This window comes from Eleutherodactylus coqui, chromosome 11 (genome assembly GCF_035609145.1).
Source record: "Eleutherodactylus coqui strain aEleCoq1 chromosome 11, aEleCoq1.hap1, whole genome shotgun sequence".
NCBI lineage: Eukaryota > Metazoa > Chordata > Amphibia > Anura > Eleutherodactylidae > Eleutherodactylus > Eleutherodactylus coqui.
This window is the reverse complement of record NC_089847.1, coordinates 119,269,107-119,291,731: the sequence shown is the minus strand read 5'-3', so window position 1 is coordinate 119,291,731 and position 22,625 is coordinate 119,269,107. Positions and strand designations below refer to the sequence as shown.

General features: G+C 47.9%; 1 protein-coding gene across 3 annotated transcripts in view; it reads left to right on the top strand.

Annotated features, from left to right (window-relative positions):
• The window catches only part of LARGE2 (LARGE xylosyl- and glucuronyltransferase 2), a 67,954-nt gene that overhangs the window by 24,085 nt on the left and 21,244 nt on the right, over positions 1-22,625 (top strand). For 2 of the 3 annotated variants that reach the window (XM_066583412.1, XM_066583413.1), the window contains exon 2: positions 7,774-7,852. The gene's annotated coding sequence lies outside the window, so the exon portion shown is untranslated. Of the gene's footprint in view, positions 1-7,633; positions 7,658-7,773; positions 7,853-22,625 lie in introns of those variants that run through there. The other variant, XM_066583414.1, reaches the window with a different exon arrangement.

Sequence of the window (22,625 nt, the reverse complement as noted above, 5' to 3'; positions counted from 1 at the left end):
AGGAGCTGCGGTGTATAATGGCGGGTCAGTGTTATGTGGGTCTGACTCCGCCATATTGCCTCAGACACGTTGCTGGGGCTCGGCGCTCTGTGGCCTTCTAGTGGTATTCGCATGGATTCCTGCGGTGTCGGTGAGAGGCGCCAGGAGCTGCGGTGTATAATGGCGGGTCAGTGTTATGTGAGTACGACTCCGCCATATTACCTCAGACACGTTGCTGGGGCTCGGCGCTCTGTGGCTTTCTGGTCGTGTTCGCATGGATTCCTGCGGTGTTGGTGAGAGGCGCCCAGAGCTGCGGTGTATAATGGCGGGTCAGTGTTATGTGGGTCCGACTCCGCCATATTACCTCAGACACGTTGGTGGGGCTCGGCGCTCTGTGGCATTCTAATGGTATTCGCATGGATTCCTGCGGTGTTGGTGTGAGGCGCCCAGAGCTGCGGTGTATAATGGCGGGTCAGTGTTATGTGGGTCCGACTCCGCCATATTACCTCAGACACGTTGCTGGGGCTCGGCGCTCTGTGGTTTTCCAGTGGTGTTCGCATGGATTCCTGCGGTGTTGGTGTGAGGCGCCCAGAGCTGCGGTGTATAATGGTGGGTCAGAGTTATGTGGGTCCGACTCCGCCATATTACCTCAGACACGTTGCTGGGGCTCGGCGCTCTGTGGCTTTCTGGTCGTGTTCGCATGGATTCCTGCGGTGTTGGTGAGAGGCGCCAGGAGCTGCGGTGTATAATGGCGGGTCAGTGTTATGTGGGTCTGACTCCGCCATATTGCCTCAGACACGTTGCTGGGGCTCGGCGCTCTGTGGCCTTCTAGTGGTATTCGCATGGATTCCTGCGGTGTCGGTGAGAGGCGCCAGGAGCTGCGGTGTATAATGGCGGGTCAGTGTTATGTGAGTACGACTCCGCCATATTACCTCAGACACGTTGCTGGGGCTCGGCGCTCTGTGGCTTTCTGGTCGTGTTCGCATGGATTCCTGCGGTGTTGGTGAGAGGCGCCCAGAGCTGCGGTGTATAATGGCGGGTCAGTGTTATGTGGGTCCGACTCCGCCATATTACCTCAGACACGTTGGTGGGGCTCGGCGCTCTGTGGCATTCTAATGGTATTCGCATGGATTCCTGCGGTGTTGGTGTGAGGCGCCCAGAGCTGCGGTGTATAATGGCGGGTCAGTGTTATGTGGGTCCGACTCCGCCATATTACCTCAGACACGTTGCTGGGGCTCGGCGCTCTGTGGTTTTCCAGTGGTGTTCGCATGGATTCCTGCGGTGTTGGTGTGAGGCGCCCAGAGCTGCGGTGTATAATGGTGGGTCAGAGTTATGTGGGTCCGACTCCGCCATATTACCTCAGACACGTTGCTGGGGCTCGGCGCTCTGTGGTGTTCTAGTGGTATTTGCATGGATTCCTGCGGTGTTGGTGAGAGGCGCCAGGAGCTGCGGTGTACAATGGCGGGTCAGTGTTATGCGGGTCCGACTCCGCCATATTACCTCAGACATGTTGCTGGGGCTCGGCGCTCTGTGGTTTTCCAGTGGTGTTCGCATGGATTCCTGCACTGTCGGTGAGAGGCGCCCGGAGCCGCAGTATATAATGGCGGGTCAGTGTTATGTGGGTCCGACTCCGCCATATTACCTCAGACGCGTGTCTGTGAGGTTGCTGGGGCTTGGCGCTCTGTGGCTTTCCAGTGGTGTTCGCATGGATTCCTGCGGTGTTGGTGTGAGGCGCCCAGAGCTGCGGTGTATAATGGCGGGTCAGTGTTATGTGGGTCCGACTCCGCCATATTACCTCAGACACGTGTCTGTCAGGTTGCTGGGGCTCGGCGCTCTGTGGCTTTCCAGTGGTGTTCGCATGGATTCCTGTGCCGTCGGCTCTGTGGGGGATTTCTAATGTCTTCTAATTAGGAGACGTTGCAATTAATGCAGGAATGTAAAAGGCATGTTTGTATGAATTCACAAAGCCTCTGACTTCTGGCCATATTCGGGCAAGAATGCTGAAATGGGGAATCGGATATGGGAGTAAGATGCAGAAGTACTTTATGTCCTCGTGTATATTCTCCGTGTACCATCTTACGACTATATCCCTACTATTACGTATGTTTATGCCCTGTGTGCAGCTTATCGGGTGCTGCCAGTCGGCCATATTTGTGCTGCCACTGCTTGAATACAAATTATAGTTCCATATAGAACCCTTAAATATGTAAAGACACTCATTGTCAGACCGCTCCGTCCTCGAGAAGATGTCAGATGGGGGAAACTGTGTGTGATTGTAACGTTATAACTAGGTGATTATATTATCAGAGAAAAGCATCATTTAGTGTGGAGAACCGACCCCTTGTAGGGAGGCTCTAGTACCCTGTTGTATCGCTTCTAGCTTGGATACAAGATGTGATTACAGGCAGGCATGGAGGCTCTAGTACCCTGTTGTACCACCTTTAGCTTGGATACAAGATGTGATACAGGGGTCATGAAGGCTCTAGTACCCTATTTGTACCGCAGATTGGATACAAGATGTGATATGAGCGGGCATGTAGGCTCTAGTACCCTGTTGTACTGCCTCTAGCTTGGATACAAGATGTGATACAGGCAGGCATGGAGGCTCTAGTACCCTGTTGTACTGCCTCTAGCATGGATACAAGATGTGATATGGTGGGCATAGAGGCTCTAGTAACCTGTTGTACCACCTCTAGCTTGGATACAGGATGTGCTACGGGCGGGCATGGGGACTCTAGTACCCTGTTGTACCGCCTCTAGCTTGGATACAAGATGTGATACTGGAGGCATGGAGGCTCTAGTACCCTGTTGTACTGCCTCTAGCTTGGATACAAGATGTGATACTGGAGGCATGGGGACTCTAGTACCCTGTTGTACCGCCTCTAGCTTGGATACAAGATGTGATACTGGAGGCATGGGGACTCTAGTACCCTGTTGTACCGCCTCTAGCTTGGATACAAGATGTGATACTGGAGGCATGGAGGCTCTAGTACCCGGTTATACCACCTCTAGCTTGGATACAAGATGTGATACGGGCAGGCATGGAGGCTCTAGTACCCTGTTGTACCACCTCTAGCTTGGATACAAGATGTGATACAAGTAGCATGGAGGCTCTAGAACCCTGTTGTTCCGCCTCTAGCTTGGCTGCAAGATGTGACATGGGGGGCATGGAGGCTCCAGTACCCTGTTGTACCACCTCTAGCTTGCATATAATATGTGATACGGGCCAGCATGCAGGCTTTAGTACCTTGTTGTACCGCCTCTAGCTTGGATACAAGATGTGATATAGGTGGGCATGGAGGCTCTAGTGCCCTTTTGTATCGCAGCTTGAATAAAAGATATGATACAGGGGGCATGGAGGCTCCAGTACCCTTTTTGTACAACAGCTTGGATACAAGATGTAATACATGCGGGCGTGGAGGCTCTAGTACCCTGTTGTACTGCGTCTAGCTTGGATACAAGATATGATACAGGCGGGCATGGAGGCTCTAGTACCCTGTGGGCTGCCTCTAGCTTGGTACAAGATGTGATGCGGGTGGACATGGAAACTCTAGTTCGGGTGCTGTATGGTATTCTGCGGCATATCGCTCAGTATTTGCACCCACAAAACACGCTGGGGTGGTCTAAAGAGGCAGGCGTGTGAATTAGCCCTAATATTGACTGCCATAGTAGCCCCAGTAGTAATAGTGACCCACATAAAGGCCCCAATATTAGGTGTTCAGTATATAGCTGGCCCCAGGAGTAAGTGGGTACCCCCATAGTCCGAGTAGTAATAGCAACCTCCCTATTGACCTCTGGCTGTGCAGCATCCGGTACTGGTGGATCTTGTCTCCACCAGAAGAATCGGTGGAGACCTGGGATTGTGGTGTGGGAGGTATAGGTTATGCCCCCAGCTGGTGATTGGCTGGGCTGCTGGCCGCTGGTCTCCTGTTTCTGCTGTGGTCCTTCTACCATCTACTCCCCGATGCCCTCGTTACTCTGCTGCAAGCGGCCATCCCTCCATGTGCCTGTCACCAGCAGCCTCCGTGTAAGTTCCCTGCTGTTAGGCTGGGTTCACACGGGGGCGTATTCCCGCCGGAAATCCCGCGGTTTGGCCGCAGCAAAAACCGCGAGATTTTCGCCGGGAGAACCGCCGCGGAAAAACCCGCGGTGGCTTTGAAGCGGCCCGGCCGTTTGCTTTTCCGTTGCGGCCGGCGCTCCCATAGAGGAGAGCGCGGCCGCGGCGGAAAGAAAAGATAAACAGACATGCTGCAAAACCGCGGCAAATCCGCCCTGTGTGAACCCAGCCTCAGTGTTACTGCCCATCATTCTGCAGTATATGATGCCGTACTTGCCTTTCCTAGAAGGCGGCCTTGCTGTCTGTCCTGTCGGTTACCTGTTGGCTGTCAGCCCTTTATTCTAAGCTGCTCTGGGACCCTGCGGTCCCTTCCCTAACTGGCAGTGCCGCCGATGGCAACAGCGCTCTCAAGCTTCTTGGCCAGCTCCTGAAGCCGCCACTGTGAGTGCTGCTACTCCTGTAAGCCTAACTGTAAGGCTAACCCTCCATGCACACCTGTTTCCTGTAACCCTAACAGTAACCCTACAGCCACAGCAAACAGCCCCCCTAGCCAGTCAGGAGCTTGGGGGCATTAAATGGGCGGCTACAGTCACTCACTATGTCTCCACCTATATTTCTGGTGGAGACAAGATACAGCAGGAACGCAGTATCCCTACATGCATTTCACTCGCCCAGTCTGCAGCTCTGGTTCGGTGGTGGCAGCTTCTGCTGAGTCTGTGACTGCTGACATCTCCCCACAGCCTCTACCCTACATACCAAACGGGAAAGGAGGTCAAACAGACCAGACCTGGAGGTCAAACAGACCAGACCTGGAGGTCAAACAGACCAGACCTGGAGGTCAAACAGACCAGACCTGGAGGTCAAACAGACCAGACCTGGAGGTCAAACAGACCAGACCTGGAGGTCAAACAGATCAGACCTGCAGGTTAGATTCTAGTGTTCTAGACAATAATATGCTTCTGGCAATACTCTGGGAATGGTCGGCCATACTTCCAACAAGGCAGCGTGCCTTATCACACATCAAACGCTGGTTTACATTCGTTTGAGGATACGGATGTTCCACAATTGGGACTGGTGTGCACGGAGTCTGGACCTGAACCTACTGAACATTTTCGGAACAAACCGAAACTTGGGGTCAGGAAATATGAACAGCTTCCATCTTCGAGATAACTCGGCTCTCCAAACATTTGCAGGATGAATGGAGGGAAATAGCAGCTAAAGTGCTATGCGGTCTCCTTTGGCCCCAATAAGGATTAACAATTGGAAATAAATTCTCCAACCACTTTTGGTAGGAGAGTGTAGGTCCTCATTTCCAGACAATCGGGAATGTAATCCATGTTATAATACATAATATTCTATGTTTGTAAATACTGTTATTTTTCGGGTATTTTCTTTCACTCCTGAAGCACAAAGCTGTCAGGTAAGCGGCACATTCCTGCTCTCCACGCCTGTCTCCTGCGCTCCACCATCGGCCCTCGGGGCACCTCTCATTTACAAGTGTTCTTGCTACTTCTTGTCCAAGCAAAGTCCTCCCGGATGTGTGAGGGGAGGTATGTGGTGTGATGTACACGCGCCGACACGATGCTCCATTCCTCCGTGCACGGATTCATCATTCATAGGAGAGCAAATACAAAACTGCAGACACACAGGAAAAAATGCCAGTTTCAGGACAATACATTATGGCTGCCGCGTACGTGATCCATATGTCCGTTAATACCTATATCCGCTTTGCCTAATAATGCAGAATATCTCCTAATCTGATATCTGTTTTATCGGATGAAGCATGGATTTATTGGCTGGATGTTACCTTTCTCATATCCCCTCCATTGTATTAAAGTAACATGCATGCTCAGGCAGACTTTACATTTGTTGGTAATGGCCTCACATCCACGGGTGGAATTGAATTGCGGATCTTTGGATGCGGAAATCCAATCGCAGCATGCTCCATTCTAGTGCGGTTCCCGCATGGACGGCTTCCATTGCAGTCACTGGAAGCCATCCGATCTGCAATTCACATGGGGAAAGCAGGAGTTTAAAAAAGAACACACGAACGTGAACTTGGAGTGTATTACGCATGTGGGTATTGCACGCGTAATACACTGTACTAATATGCCATAGGTTCCTATGTTGATGCTCGCATATATTGTGTGTAATACGCAAGCAATAAAGATGGCAGCATGTTTTATCCTGGCGCGTATTACGCAAGCCTAGGTAGTGCATGGCGATTGGTGGCCCGTAAGTACGCAGTGTCATTGTGTACTTGCTGCGTGACCGTCTCATGTGGGTGGCACACAGCAAATTACGCCGCCCTTAGATTAAAAGGAGAGTTGGGCTAGGGCGAAATGAAGATCACAGTGTGTCGCACTGCGACATTGCAGCTCGTGATTGTCAAAGCGGTCATGTTGTGACCGTAACCTGACAATCTCTCCAAAAGTGTTGGATTTTTGGTCACAAGTTACTTTTTCTATCATAGACTGTAAAATAAATCTTGTTATTTGTATAGCGCCAGCTTATTCCGCAGCGCTCCCATGTGAACGCATCCCTAGCGTTTCATAAATCTGCTCCACAATTTCTTCATAATTGACCCCTAGGTGGCTCTGTGCTTTATCTGTATTAAAAAGCTATTTGAATTCAATAATGGTATCAAACCGATATTAAAATAAGCCTTCATTGTGCAACAGAAGTAGCACAAATTATATAGAAAACCATGCTTCTGAGTGCTTATTCAAAAGTTGTCCAGGGTTAGAAAGAAATGGCTGCTTTCTTACAAAAACAGCGCCATCCTTGCCCGTAAGGTTGTGTGTGGTATTGCAGCTCGGCTCCATTGAAGTAAATGAGAGCTGAGCTGCAATACCTGACACAACCCATGGACTAGGGTGGCGCTGTGTTTGGAAGAAAGCAGCCATGTTTGTCTAATCTCAGACAACCCCTTTTAACTGTGGCTGTTCCAAACAAGACTAGGTTCACACTATCGTCTTTTTTTCCGTTGTTTTTGGGTCTATCCTCTGAGCCGAGCAACAGAAAAACGGAAGTGCCGGATCAGCATATGCCGGACCTGGACAGTGCCGAATGGACCCCAATGAACTATAATCTGATTCCGGCGTGCGGAGAATGATTTTTCCAGACAAACTAGCGCAGCATGTCGCATTGTTTCGGGGATTTTGCTACTTCTATATGTAATAACATTAATCTATTTTAAACTTGACCACTAGATGGCGCTGTCTTTTTGCTTTAGCTGTTCTAAAGCGTAATTAAAACAGTAGCAATAATACTTCAGTAGGTAATAAGGTGACATCCAATGAACGGCCAACATAAAACGAACACTTGATTCAAACTTTTTATACTTTTTATTTATTTTTTTCCAATCTGGCAATGTAAGACCTGGTGAGTGACGTAAACTTTCCTGCTTCCAGGTAGATTTACTCTTCTCTTCTGCACGTTTGTACCAGGACGTAAGGCTCCGGTTTTGGCACCGGCACGCAGTTATTTGTGGGGCTTTATATAGCTTCGGAAGCCTTCGGTTATTTCTGGTTCCCCTATCGTCTGGCCGCCTGTAGACTCTGATAAAGCTCAGTATCTCCCACCTCTCAGGACTTTGCAGGGAGGTGATTACTGGGGGAGGTGGGTATGAGGGGGAAGGGGTTTGGGCAGGTGTGGGAGGGGCTGCAAGGCTTTTTTTTCCTACTCCTTCATTCTTTGAAGCAGGAGACTCAATCTGTTCCTCCCTCTATTTGCAGGGGACATCTGGAAGAGTTGCCTGTCTGAAGTGCAAGAAATCTTTGCAGTTGTGACTTATTCCTTGCCGCTCCTTAAAAGGTGAGTGCTCTGTGATAGAGTGTCGGAAGTTGCGTGCCTAGAACTTTAAGAAACTTTATCCTGCTTAGATAAGTTTCTCAAACTTCTATTATTATATTACATGCTTCAATTTCTCCTTGTTTTCCAAATCTCTGCTTGCGATCAGTGAATAGGGACATTCTTGTTTACACCCCGAGCTGAAAACTGGTCCTGAGCTAATGCTGCTCACTGCTGACGCTTTGTTACAATTGCATGCAGTCTAGGCGTGATCTAAATACATCAGCAGCAATTGCAGAAATCTCCCTGTGCTCCTGATAGTTTGTTACAGTGTATCAGTGGAGGTAAAATGAATCCTACCAGTATGAACACTTTTAGGCTGCCTGTCCACGGGCGTTTTTGCATTGCGCTCCCCGCGGCGATAATCCGGCCGCGGGGAGCGCAGTGCATGCTTTCCATAACGTTGCTATGGAAAGTGCAGCCCCCCTGTCCACAAGCGGAGAATCATAGCGATTCTCCGCTCGCGGCCGGCAAATCGCAGCATGCTGCAAATTGCCTCGATTCTTCGCGGTCAGCCTATCTATAAGATAGGCTCACCGCGGAGATCCGTCAGCTGGCTCCTGCTCCCAGGCGGTTGAGATCTGCCGCGGGATATCGCAACGCCCGTGGACAGGCAGCCGCCTTAGGCCTCGTTCAGACAAGAATGTGCGTGTTGTACCCAAGGATCTCAGGCACTACTTACCTTGGACAGCACATGGATGCCCATCCATGTGCGGTCTTATCTGCACGGGCAATGCATCCATCAGACATGAATAGGTTATGCTGCAACTTTTTTTCCACTGGACCATTGTAGCAAAATCTCAGCAGTGACGGGTATCCTACCATTTTAATATGCCTAGGATTATTCAGAGACAGAATCCTGAATGTATGAACATGGCCGTAGCGGTATACAGTTTTCAGTCTCCGGATGTAAACAAGAATGTTCCTGTTCACTAACGGCAAGCAGAGATCTTGAAAAATTTGAAACGCATGTTAGAAAGTTGCCTATTCGACAGTTCCTCTTCTGTCCTCCTTGGAAAGCAGGGTGATATCCATTACTGACACCATTACTGCTCCAGGGGTAATCGGCCAGAGGGGGAACGTACGTAGTCATGTGGCTATAATGGAACTGGGGATACATCACTGGGAAAGCTGGGTAGTAACCTCTTTGAAAGCGGAGGTAGCATCGATGTTGGCCGTTACCCAGCTTTCCCACTAAGTGTATATTTGCAGGGACATTGCGCTTTCCTGCAAATAACATGACATGTAATTGCAATGCGTTTAAAAGAAAAAATTTTTTATGGTCGATATGTTGAACAGAAATTGCGCAAAAATAGGGCATGCAACAAGTTCTCAGACTATCGACAGACAGAACTCGCACGGGAAAATCGCCCGCGTACCTACATCCATATTCTGCATATAACCGAGAGCATGAAAGACAGGAATTGTAACCATTTCTGGAGGGCAACCAATATGGCTGCCATCCCAGTGCCGTGGTGATTGGCACGCAGCTTTTCCGCTCTCCTGAATGACAATCTGCCTAACGATGCAGTAATGCGTCCATCACGTTTGTAAGTCCGTATTGGTGTCGACGCTTGGCTTTTATGATGATTCTGACCCGTAATATACACGTATATTATGCCCCTCGCAGGCTGGCACAGCACACAGCTAGGTTTGTATCTACAGCGTCTTCATATATTTGGTGTTTCCTCTTTAGCGTTTTTAGTGGCTGCTGCCAGGAAAACTAAAGACCCAAAGCCTGATTCTTGATGTTTGATCCCGCGGGCAGACAATGCGCTGTGTGTACACTGTTGTGTGGGTGCGTATACATAATGTATGAATACACAGTATAGTGGCGGCTGACGTTGTCCTACAACCGCGTTCTCGCTGACCTTGAATCTTAGACTTGATTAAGTCTTTATACTGACGTCTTAAACAATGTAGACATGACATACCAGCAGCCTGGAATTTCTGAGCTTTTCCTATTGGTGTTGCTGCTGCCTATAAATTGTTATGTTTTTCTCACCGTGGACACGCTAAAATCGCTCACTGTTGCCCTCATCCACTCTCGATTCGATTACTGCAACTCGCTGCCAATCGGCCTCCCCGCGCCAGACTCGACCCTCTCCAATCCATCCTAAATGCGGCAGCCAGGCTCATCTTCCTGTCCAGCCTTTACTCGGACGCCTCTGCCCTGTGCCCGTCACTGCACTGGCTGCCCGTCAAATACAGAGTACAATTTGAACTCACTACCTTCATCCACAAAGCGCTCCACAGCGCCGCCCTACATTGCTTCCCTCATCTCAATCCACCACCTAGCCCGCTTCCTCTGCTTTGCTAACGAAATCAGACTAAGTGCCCCTCTAATTCAAATCTCTCATTCCCGCCTCCAAGACTTCTCCAGAGCAGCACCAGTCCTCTGGAACGCGCTACCCGAGCAATCACTGACACACTAAACTTCAGCTGTGCTCTAAAAACGCACCTCTTCAGGGGGGCATACCATATCCCCTAAACCAAACCCCTCTGTACTCCGCCTGATAACATGCTTCCTGTCCTACCGACTGCAGCACCTCCTAGCCATAACCGACTGGTATCTGCAGTCATACAGACTCCGCCACTATACAGCCTGACCACTGTCTGTGTGTGTATAGCATCCCTCACTCTCCACCCCGCCATACCGTGCACATCGCCAGCCCCTTGACCTTCTGTATTACCCCACTATCTGTAGTATGTAAGCTCGTTGGAGCAGGACCCTCACCCCTACGGTTTCCATCAATTGATTACTTCATGTAACCGTGGTCTTGTTTTATTTCCCTTGTATTGTTAAGCACTGCGGAATATGTTGGCGCTATATAAATAAAGATTATTATTATACTTCATATGGCAGTCAATGGAATTGGGGCATATGCATGTGATTGAAGGGCGTCCGCTGCTTGGGACCCTCATAAAGGAGCTAGCAAATAGTATTTCTTGCTATTGTGTATGAGCGGAAATGCATAATCCTAATTTGCTGTGCAGTGGACTTTTACGTAGGATGACTAACCCACAGGAGCGATGGTCATTCAGTGAATGGAGCGTGCTGGAGATCTCTTCCGGTCATTGTGAATAGGCAGTCGTTCATAGATTAATGACTGCCTGTTCACACTGAGCAAAAACTCGCTAACTAGTCGCTTTGTTTCAGTTTCAGCGACTAGCAGCTAATGAGCAATTTCTCGCTCCGTACCTTGTTGGGATGGACAGGGACGGACTTTATGTAAGACGGAGACCAAAGACCCCAGAATTTCCGACGCGATTCTGTGTAATGAAATGGCATGTCTCCTCTTCACACAGATCTCCAAGGGAAGGCATCAAAAAGTTTGCACAGGGATTTTGGCCATTGACTGGGATTCTCGATACACCTCCCATCCACCCTACTATCAGTTAAAGGGGATTTGTCACTAACACACAAAGTTTTCAAGCAGTTGGGGATGACCTAAAATAAAAAATAGAGTATATCCACCTCTCTGCAGCCGCCTGGGATGCAGCTGAGCTGTTCCTATGGCGGTGGCTTCCAGAGTATACAGCTGGCGGAAGTCAGGTGACTGCTGCAGCCAATTAGAGGTTTCAGGGTCACCGTCCAAAACTCTAGGCATCATGGCGCCCTAGTTGTGAGTGCTCTCAGGGGTTCGGACATGGACGTTGCAACCTCTGTTTTCTATGAGAGCCACTCGGCTACGTCCTGGGGACTGAAGCGTAGTGAGTATATTTTATTTATGTTCTGCTGGGACCAGTAACTAGAAACTTTTTTGTGTTAGTGACAAAACTCCTTTAAAGTGCCCTAACACATTAGATATTATCATCTGGTTCTGTCCCAAATCAATTGACTCAATCTAATGTGTATGGGGGTGTCCTACCTGTCCAATTAGCATGTTGGGTTTCAGCATGCCCGATCCTCTCTTCCTGCCAGAGATAAGTCACTGTAAGAGGTGTCTGGCAGTGACTTATTCCCTTACCCTATTGAAAACACTTGCGCTGGAACCTTAAGCCATTTACACTGAGCGATAATCGCTTAAAACTCACTCAAACAACAGTTTGAGTGACCGTTTTGAGCGATCATCTTTGCATAACTCTTAAGTAGCTAATTAGCTACTTAAGAGTTAATGCAGGTGGATCGGGATACAACAGCGATAGCGCTGAGAACAGAGCAGCTGTTTTGTATATGCAAAAAGCTGCTTTGTTTTCGGAGCTTTCAGCTGGTGCCCCGCTGAGAACTGCCAGCAGGATACCAGCTGAAAGAATACCATCGGCGCTGCTCACTGAGAAAATCGTCGTATGGCGCTGATAACAGTCATCGGTGAAGCTTGCTAGAAATCACAGAGGCACGAACAGTTCACGATGGCCGTGCATTTATGGCTGCCATGTATGTACAACAGTGTTTAGCACACATCACATTTAACAACTTGGCCTTGCCCCATTATCTGGATCAGGGGGTGCAAAAAAGTCTCCACATTGTATAATTTGTATCATGTATTTTTTTGGCACTATTTGGGGGAGATTTACTAAGCAACATGCACTAGAACTCTGGTGCAAACAGAGGAAGCGTGACCCGCCTGTGTCCTTGAGGCATGGATTTTTTTACTTTTCCGCCAGGAAAGTTCTGACCTTGAACCTGAAGTTAATAACTTCTTAATTACTTCTGACACGTTGATTTCTCCTCCTGTTTGCACACCTCCTACTCCCACCAGCCTATCATCCACCGCTCCGCTCCCCCTCCTCTTACACACCTATTCATCTCCTCCGCATCCCCGGTCCCCCCTCCTCTTATTACACACATGAAGGAGATCTGGAGACGCAGGTATGCACAAACCGCCGTATCTTGTTACCTGTCCTGCTCCCAGAGAGGTACAGAAGTACAGACTAAATCACCGGTCGCAGAGGGAGAGAATCTGGATTTGTGCTTTGGTGCCGTTGTAGGACTTCTTGTGTTCCTGTGCCCGTCTAACTTGCATCCCTTTCTTAAAGGGGTCTTCCTGCCACATTGTTGAATGTGAGTTATGGAACCTGCTGAATTAGTGATGGTCCATGAGTCATTAAGTATTTTGTCGGGAAACCCTTAAATTAAGTCCTTCAAGCCTAACTCCCATCGAGTTCCAGTTTTGGAAGTTAAGATATGAAGTACCGTTTGATGGGGTTCTCGCACTAGAGATGATTTGGCTGGGCTTGTGGTGCTTGCAACAATTCTAGATGACCCACTGATGACAACAGTCTGAGAGCTTTCGGTGGCTGCACATTAAATGCCGACCGGCAGGACCAGCTGGTCAATGTGTATGGAGGTCTCCCAACTGTTCCCCGATGGCACATGTTGGGGAGAGGTTCCTAGAGTGGCTTTCTACCCACTCTTCATTCTGAAGACATGGACACTGGGCTAAATGTGCCTATGGGGTTGTTGGGCAAGATGGCCGTCAGCTGGACGAGTGTTCGGACGACGGCTATCTAATGACTTTGGCCACCCTTTCTCTATACAGCAACTTTTATTAGGCATATTTGCATAGTGAAATACCTTGATATTGTATGGAATCAGAGACTGACACAATAAAACAAGCATGAAGAAGGGTAAACATGTCAGCATCATGTATGTAGTAATCACCTTTTATTTATATAGTACATACATATTATTGCATCACCTTATATTGGGTTCTGCCCCCATTGGGGCTTACACTTTTTGTAAAAAAATCGCAAAGAAGTGAGCTCTATTATCTTATAGAAGATGTTTAAAACGACCGCCATCAGCGGCAAAACAAAGATGGACACGGTTGAGTGTGGCGGAACGGACGGCACATAGCATCACGAGGTGCTGCTAGGTATCTGTCATAGATGACTGCCTTAAGATGACCCCGCATGAAGAAATCCAAAGAAGTCAAGTCTGGGGGGCGTGATGACCAAGGAACAGGGCCGCCTGTCAACACCAAGTTTTAAGCCACTGATGCATATGTCTCCAGAGGTGGAGCGCCATTGTGGTGGTACCAAACCCTTTAACATAGTAGCAATGGCCAATGTGTTTTTAGGAGTGTCAGGTTAAGGAAGCCATTCGCACCATTAAACTGAACTCTGACAGCGCCGGAGTCCATAGTACCTAAAATAAAAGTTATTGGGTAGGTTAAAACTCAACTGCAGTTGTTGAGATGTACGGAGGCCGGCTTCACTTACTACGTCTGAAAGAGCGGTTATGCCATAAGTCCCCAAAACGGAGACCTAATCAAAAATGAGAGTTGTAGGTTAAATCGAAAAGAGGCGGAGCCATTTAGTCGGATTAAGGCCTCTTTCACACAGGCGACAGCGATATCGCCATGGGAAAAGCTCAGTGATATCGCAGCTGTGTTCCCGCGATTTCTATGTGATATCACTGCGTTTTCTCGTGGCCATGCTGCGATTTTGCCACAATTTTGGGGTCGGTCTTATTTTCACCAAAAATAAGACCTACTCTAAACGTAAGATCTAACCTAATTTTTGGGTATTTTCGGGGGGCTTGAAATGTAAGCCCTACCCCGAAAATAACCCTTAGCTGCATTACATAGAAGAAACCAATACATTACCTAACGAGCACGGTCCCTTGTCCTCCCGCTGGTCTCTTTCGCTCCAACACGCTTGCAGTCCTCAGCACATCACTTCTTGGTTACAGGGTTCATAAAACCCCGCCTCTAGGAAGCGATTGCTCTGATTGGTTGCATATTTTTAATGTAACCGTCATAAAGAAATGAGTAGGTTAACCCCTTTATCCCTATACTCTTAACTCTTAAGGGGCTTTAACGACGGAACTATCTTTCCAAAAATCGTTCAAATAAGTGAAAAATAATCGCTCATCCTAAATGAGAGCCAACGGCCGACCGATAATTGTTCACTTTTTGTTTGACGGTTTCCTGTAGGCCTAAAGTTGTCGTCGGCTCGTTCACTTATCGTTCGGCTTAAACAGCAAACGTCAAAGTCTGAACGAGTCAACGATGTATCTGCCTGTATAAACGGCTTACACGAGAGCGAACGAGTCAGCGGTGACGTCACTCACTGATTCGCCCGTGCGAACGATAATCGACTCGTCTAAGAGGACCCCTAATCCCTAAAGAGGACTTCGATAATGACCCGTTAATTAGATTGGGCAGGAATATCGGACCTGGGTATCACAGGATAGTACCAGGAGGTCCCACTGATCAGGGTTAAACGGGATCGCCCATGTCATTGTCTGGGCAAAGTTTGCCACCTGAAAGGAGCGCTGTACAAACAAATAGCCATCCATATGGTAACTGGTGTCCGTCGTTTTAGAACTGCCATTGCATGATCTATGCCTCACATGGAATACTGCGCACAGTTCTGGACAGCGGTGCTCAGGAAGGACATTACAATGCTTGAGGGGGTTCAAAGAAGGGCAACTAAATTAATAAACGGAACGAGAGGACTGGGATACCCAGAGAGGCATAAATATTGGGATTATTTACCCTGGAAAAAAGACGGCTAAGGCCTCGTGTCCACTGGGAAATTCGGGCCCGTGCCGCGTCTCCATGCAGAATCCCACTGCGGGTCCCTCCTTTCTCGCAGACATGAGGCCACAAAATCAGAAATACTAACCTGTCCGGGCGCTACAGATCTCCCCTCCATTGCGGCTGGATCTTCTATCTTCGCCCTGGCGGATGTGCTCGGCGCGCGTGCATGCGCCGTGCACACTTTTTTTTTCTTCTTTTGAATGCCTGCTTTCCCGCGATCCCACGGCACAGCAGAAATACAGCTGCGGATGTGCTGCGGGACCAGACTGCTTCCATAGGCGGGAGCCCCGCACTAAAATGGAGCATGCTGTGGGTGTTTTCCCGCACACGCAATCTGCACCTGAGGGGAAAATGACATCCGCAGGCATTTAATTACCTGCAGGTGTCCAATGCATCCCTATAGGGCGCCGATTATGTGTGCGGGTGATACGCTGCGGATATTTCCCCGTGGACATGAGGCCTAAGGGACGACCAAATAACTCTGTATAATTACATGAGGGGACAATACAAGGATCTCTCCCATGATCTGTTTATACGCAGGACTGCAACGGTAACAAGAGGGCATCCTCTACAGTTAGAGGAAAGCAGGTTTCATCACCAACACAGAAAAGGGTTCTTTACTGTAAGAGCAGTGAGACTGTGGAACTCTCTGCCTGAGGACGTGGTGATGGCAAAATCCATTGAGGAGTTTAGGAGGGGACTAGACGTCCTTCTAGAGCGCTATGATATTACACGATATAGACATTAGGTGACCAGCGGGTTGTTGATTCGGGTCTTACAGTCAGGTAGGAACTATCAGAGGTTAATCCAGGGATTATTCTGCAAGCCATTATGCAGTTGGGAAGGGATTTTTTCCCCCTAGATGGGCTAACTTCCTTGCCTTCCTCTGGATCAACAATGTGGGTGGACACAGGCTGAGCTGGATGGACGTTGTCTCCCTTCAGCCTAACATACTATGATATAACCCTCAGACATCTAGTTTTTCCTTAGCTCCTTAGACTCTTGGCGCAGGTGCCCATTCTCCATGTTTTATAGTCTGTAATCAGAAGCCATTTCCTATTCCCCCACCGGTGTGTCCTGTACAAACAAGTCTGCCTCCTGTGCGCCGGGTCATATGAAGGCATTTCCTTTAATGCTGCATTATCAGCTTCTAATAGATGAATGTGGCCGATCGCCATAACAACCAATCACATTCCACCTCGTCAGAAGCCATTTGGAAAATGAAAGCAACAACCTGATTGGTTTCCACAGGCAGCTGAGTCCCTTTTCTTTCTGCTCTGTAATTGCAGTCCTATACATGCTATACCGTAGGGGTGCTACAGGGTGGCACACGAAAAAGTAGGCCGGGACCACGGGGTATCTTATCTGCCTTTGTTGCCCATAGCAACCAATCGCAGCACAGCTTTCATTACTTATTAGGGTGTGGTAAAATGAGAGCTGCCCTGTGATTGGTTACTATGGACAACAAAGTTTTTTTTAAAGACTGTTTTTATTAGTGTGCGTTGCCCATAGCAACCAATCACAGCGCAGCTTTCATTTTACCTCAGCAGTTTAAGGGCGGCTTCACATGAGCGCCAGCATGACATTTTTGCGCTGTGAAGGAGTGTATTTTGTGCACGCGGGCCTGCGTAGATACTTTACGTATTTCACTGCTAGCTCACATGGACGGGAGAAGCGTCCTGCCCTGATTTAAATGGCTATTAAGCCAAACGAAGTGCTGGTGTTCAGGGCTATAGGCAGCATTTTGCGCATACCCATGATGTACGTATGTGTGCATTTGCGCACCCCAATAGATTTCTATGGGGAACTTTTTTGGTGCGCAAATACGCCCTAAAATAAAGCGCACTGCGTACTTGTTCATGTGCAAGGACGAAAAATAAGAATGAGCCCATTGAAAACGATGGCTTCTGTTCTCTGTGTAATTCGCTGGAATACCCACACAAATACATCCGTGTGAGGCCGCCCTAAGAGTGCGGTGCCGGACTACCTCTCCGTGGCCGACCCTGTGGTGTAATAGTTCTACTAACTCCTAAATAGGGGCAAACTAACCCTGTAGATCCTCTGTGAGCGGCACGCCTCCCCGCCATGTCCTGCCCTGTAAACCCCCCCCCCCAATCCATTCCAATGGGATTATAATGAGTCCATATCCAGAGCGGTCTGGTTAATGGATTATAGGATAGAAAACAAACCCCCCCTGAAGAGAGCGGCCCCCGAAATATATAGGCGGGCGAAGCGTCTCAGGAATGTGTAAAGTGCACAGAATATTTGTATGTCTAAGTGGGAGACGTCTTGTAGTTATGTCAGCATCTTGTGTCAGACTGAAATAAGACGTTTAGCGATGCCTATTATTTACTTTCTGTCGGGTTGTTGCCTTATTATTGCTGCAGGGCATGCTGGGAGATTGCGCGGTACTGTAACCTGGTTGGAAGTAGTCCTTCATAGTAACGGAGGGCTCCGAGCTCGCGTTCGTACGTCTGTACATTGGCACACACAATCCCTGTACTTGTGTACTATAGAGCTATAGGCACCCTGTGCTGCCATATGGTGCCCATCGTATTACAGACCAGTCGCCTAGAAGCAGGCAGTACCTCTAATATTGGCAGCCGATGGAGTGGGCCTACATTTATTCTATTGGATACTGCAAGAATTGGGCAGACAAAAGCCTTTTGCATGAATTTTTTAAGTGCCTTTTTACATGATTATCGTTCGTTCATTGACTGAACGATTAACATACAATAATTGTTCGCTGTTTGCCCATTTTATGGTCTGGCTTTTTCAGCTTCTACTGGCTTCACGTCTACAGGGGTGATTGCTTTATTTTCTGGCTCGCTCGGTGTGTGACTGTCTTCTACATTTCCAGGACGGTGGTCCGAGGTCAGAAATGCCGTTGTCCAACCGGCGCATGCGCAATTCAAACTTTCCGTGCGACCATTAGAAACCCCGAGATACCAGCAAGCAAGTTTTTATTGGTATTGTAGGAATCCCGGTAGCTGAAAGTGCCTTTAGTGTGCAATGATATAGAGTAGTGAGGGAAGGCAAGAGGGGTAATACATTTGAAATAAGGGGCACATTTAGTAGCACATATTGGAGAAATATAGCCTTAATGTCTCCCCTCCGTTGCAGCCGGATCTTCTTTCTTTGACCCAGTGGATGTGCTCGGTATTTGTGCTGTGCACGTCGCATATGAGTGGATTTGCTAACTCTATTTTGCCCATGGACATTGGGCCAAAGGCAAAAAAAACTCCACGAGATAGAAGCCAATTGTAGGGGGGAAAAATTCCTTCCCAACTCCAATCTAGCAATCAGAGTAATCCCGGGATCACCGACCCTTTTGAAATAATTAGTAACTAACGTATAATATTGTATCGCTCAAGAAAGGCGTCCAGGCTCCTCTTGTACTCTTTTAGTAAGTTCACCATCACCACGTCTTCAGGCAGAGCGTTCCATAGTCTCACTGCTCTTACAGTAAAGAACCCCCTTCTATGTCGCTGTAGAAACCTTCTTTCCTCTAGTCGTAGTCCTGAGTATAAACAGATGATGGAAGAGATCTCTGTAATCTGTCAGTAAATGTTCTACACGTTGACGGAGTGTAGGAGACAATAAAATTATCATTCCATCTTGACTGCTCCTAAGAACAAGCTGTTCTCCTGAGGTCACATGAGTCTGTCCATAGAGCTCACAAAACACGTACCTGTGTGCTCAGGGAAGATAAGCACATATCACCAGGGGGAACGGCGATTCGTCTCCTTGACGAGGCACAGGTAAATACAATGTTGAATTTACCTAATTGGGTAGAAAATGCAAATAATGGGGGCCGTAGATTTTTCTAACCAGGGCTGATATTGTGTCTATGGTAAGCTGACTAATGGTCTATGAAGAGTATCTATGACCTTCACCATGCCCAATTTCGAGATTATGCTGCATGGGTAGGTTCACCATGACCATTTTCTACCTGTTGTTCATGAGATGACTTGAAGCCTGGTGAGCTACCCCATCCATAACACATCTGTGCTGAACAAGGTGGTTCCTCACCCATCCAAGTCATCCCATCTGTAGACTCATTTCTACAATGAAGTCGCACAACACCATCACATATCAGTCCAAAAATGTCAAATCTGTTCCTCTATGGACTGTGAATGATGGGGAAACATGGGGTTAGATGGTCACCACTTTGGTCCTTGTACGTAGAAACTGGCCAAATATATTTCACCACCTCGAATAATCGGGACACACCACCAGATCTCATAGACTTGGCTACACTTTTCGTATTTGCCTACTGTAGACTCGTTGGTCAAAGAGTGTGACCAGAAACTATATGGAAAAGAAAATAGTCGGACTCGAGGATATGTTTCTTGATGAGAACATGACGAAAAATGCATATTTTTAAAGGACGAGATATATGACTAGTATGTAACATAGAAAACTAATCTATCCATACCTGCACGCCGAAAATGTATGGCCCTAAGTAGGGTAATTAAAGGAGTTGGCCAGTTATCCTTTGGATATATCATCAGTGGGGTCCACTGTCCGGGATTCCCGGCGATCAGCTGTTCTCAGGGCGGTGAGCTCATTTACTGAGCTGATTTCTGCAGGAAGCAGAACAGCTTTGTTCCAACTGCAGTGGCTAGGCTTGGTAATGCAGGCAAAGTTCCCATCTAGAGATGAGCGAGCGTACTCGACCACGCCCCTTTTTCACCCGAGCGCCGCGATTTTCGAGTACTTCCGTACTCGGGTGAAAGGATTCGGGGGGCGCCGTGGGTGAGTGGGGGGGAGAGGGAGAGAGAGAGGGCTTCCCCCTGTTCCCCGGTGCTACCCCCGCTCCGCCACGCCTCCCGCCGCCCCCGGCTCTCCTCCGAATCTTTTCACCCAAGTACGGAAGTACTCGAAAATCGCGGTGCTCGATCGAGTAATTACTCGAAACGAGTATATTCGCTCATCTCTATTCCCATCCTAACACCGTGTTCGAACGCTAGTCTGTGAGGCCCCATTAAATCAATGGGGGTGTTTTACAGTGTTTAGCGCGGTGTTTGAAATGCCACGCTTCATGCTGTAAAAGGCGGGCTGTGAGAGCAGCCTTACAGTGGGGTGCCGGCCTACTTTTCCATGGCCCATGCTGTCTGCTGTGTTGTTGACCATGTCGGCCATTTTTAATGTTCTTCATTGCATTGGGGATGGACAGTCCAGGAAATATCTGCCCCCCACGATCACTTAGATAAGGAAGTACCTTAGGTGTAAGGCTTCTTTTAAAAGTTGCAGGCGCTTTGATTTACTGAAGACTTTGGCGTGAGTTTTTCTTGTAACTTACAAACTAAAGACGTGACCTCCTCGAGGTTTCCGGGTAGAACCTGTTTAGAAGATCGTGCATAATTTATAGGATGACATGTTATTACACGGCTTCTTATCATGTAAGCAAACCGCTGATAAGGGAGGCCCATCTGATGCGTGCGAGGGAGGTCACGTATAGCGAGGGAGGTCACGTATAGCGGTGGTTCTGCCAGGGATTTGTGGGATTGTGTGTTAGCAATGAGATCCTGTATAAAATCACTTCAGTCTCCTATAGCACCAAGGACCCTTCTTGTCATTGAAATTAAAGGGATTATCCAAGTTTAGGACAAAAATAAACCCACTATTACCTCCTTAACAGTACAGGACATAAATTTATGCCCTGGATGGGGGAGGGCACTTAACGCAACCGGATGTAAACCTATGTCCAATGGATGGCGTGGGATCAGGAGTGAGCCTGTGTCATCCCGCGGTGAAAGCTGGCTGTGACTGATCGATAGGGAAATCAATCCTCGCTCTTACCCCCTTACACGCCGCGATCAATGTACATGTAAATGATTCACAGAGGGAGTGCGCCATACACTGGTGGGCCTGCCATGGCCTGTGATCACCATTCTGAGCAGTAATGCATTGCAGTACAGAATCACTACAATGCATTATCATAGTGACCAAATTAGTACCGATAAAAACAACATCTTTTGTCATGCAAACAAACAAGCCCTCCCAGAGCTCCGTTCATGGAGAAATAAAAAAGTTACAGAACTTTAAATGCAATGATGTAAAAAAACAAAACTAAACTAAAAATTCCAAAAAAGTGTTTTTATTGTGCAAAAATGGAAAAACCTAAAAAAAAACAAAAACATTGTCCCAATCGTATGAGCTCGCAGGAAAAATGTATTATGTCATTTATGCTACATAATTAAGTAAGAAAGCAAATAAAAGCAATGGCAGAAATGGTGGGCGTTCTCTTTCTGCCCCTGCCACGCAAAAAAACAAACCCTCATACGGCCGCGACGACGGAAAAATTTAAAAAGTTATGGCTTTTGAAAAGTGGAGATAAAAAATTCCCCCAAAATTTGTCAGTTTTTTATGGACAAAATAGGCCGTGTCCTTATGGGGTTAAAGTTTTTAGTCCCTACATCCTCGGTGATGTGACACCATGTAGCTGTTCTCTCCAATCCGAGCAATCTGCAGTGGTGTTGCCTCCTGCAGCAGAGATGGTGGTCCCAGGGACAGCACTGTAGACCCGCCGTCATAGATACAACGTCACTGGAGCCTGACTGTGAACGGTGCCCGGACAATGTTTACATACATACATACATACATACATACATACATACATACATACATATCGTCCCATTGACTTATAATATGTGCAGCAGAGATGGTGGTCCCAGGGACAGCACTGTAGACCCGCCGTCATAGATACGTCACTGGAGCCTGACTGTGAACGGTGCCCGGACAATGTTTACATACATACATACATACATACATACATATCGTCCCATTGACTTATAATATGTGCAGCAGTTGCTTTTCTATGAACCTCGAGTAATGAAAAGAGGCGGAGCAACTGCTGAACGAGCGACAAAATCGGTCCAGAGCAAAGGACGTCGCCGCTCGCTGATGCCTCTTCTATGAATACAGAACTTCTAAGCGTATTTTTATAAGAACATCAAGCAAAAAAATAATTCTCCCCAGTCGCTGGTCACGTCTGGCGGTGTAGATCCATTATCAGGCGATGCGAGGGGCTTTGAAGTTTTCTATCGGGGACTTTTCATCTTTTATGAAACTTCTCTTGAACTTTTATGGCTTTTGCACAAAGTGAGAATTTCATAAAGAAATGACAAGATGTATCTTCCCTGTAAGAATGTATTGAGTCGTTGTCCGCGCACCTGGAAGCTGAGCAAGCCGCAAAAAGGTCAGCGACCGATGAAAGGTGCCAGACGGGGGCAGATGACTGG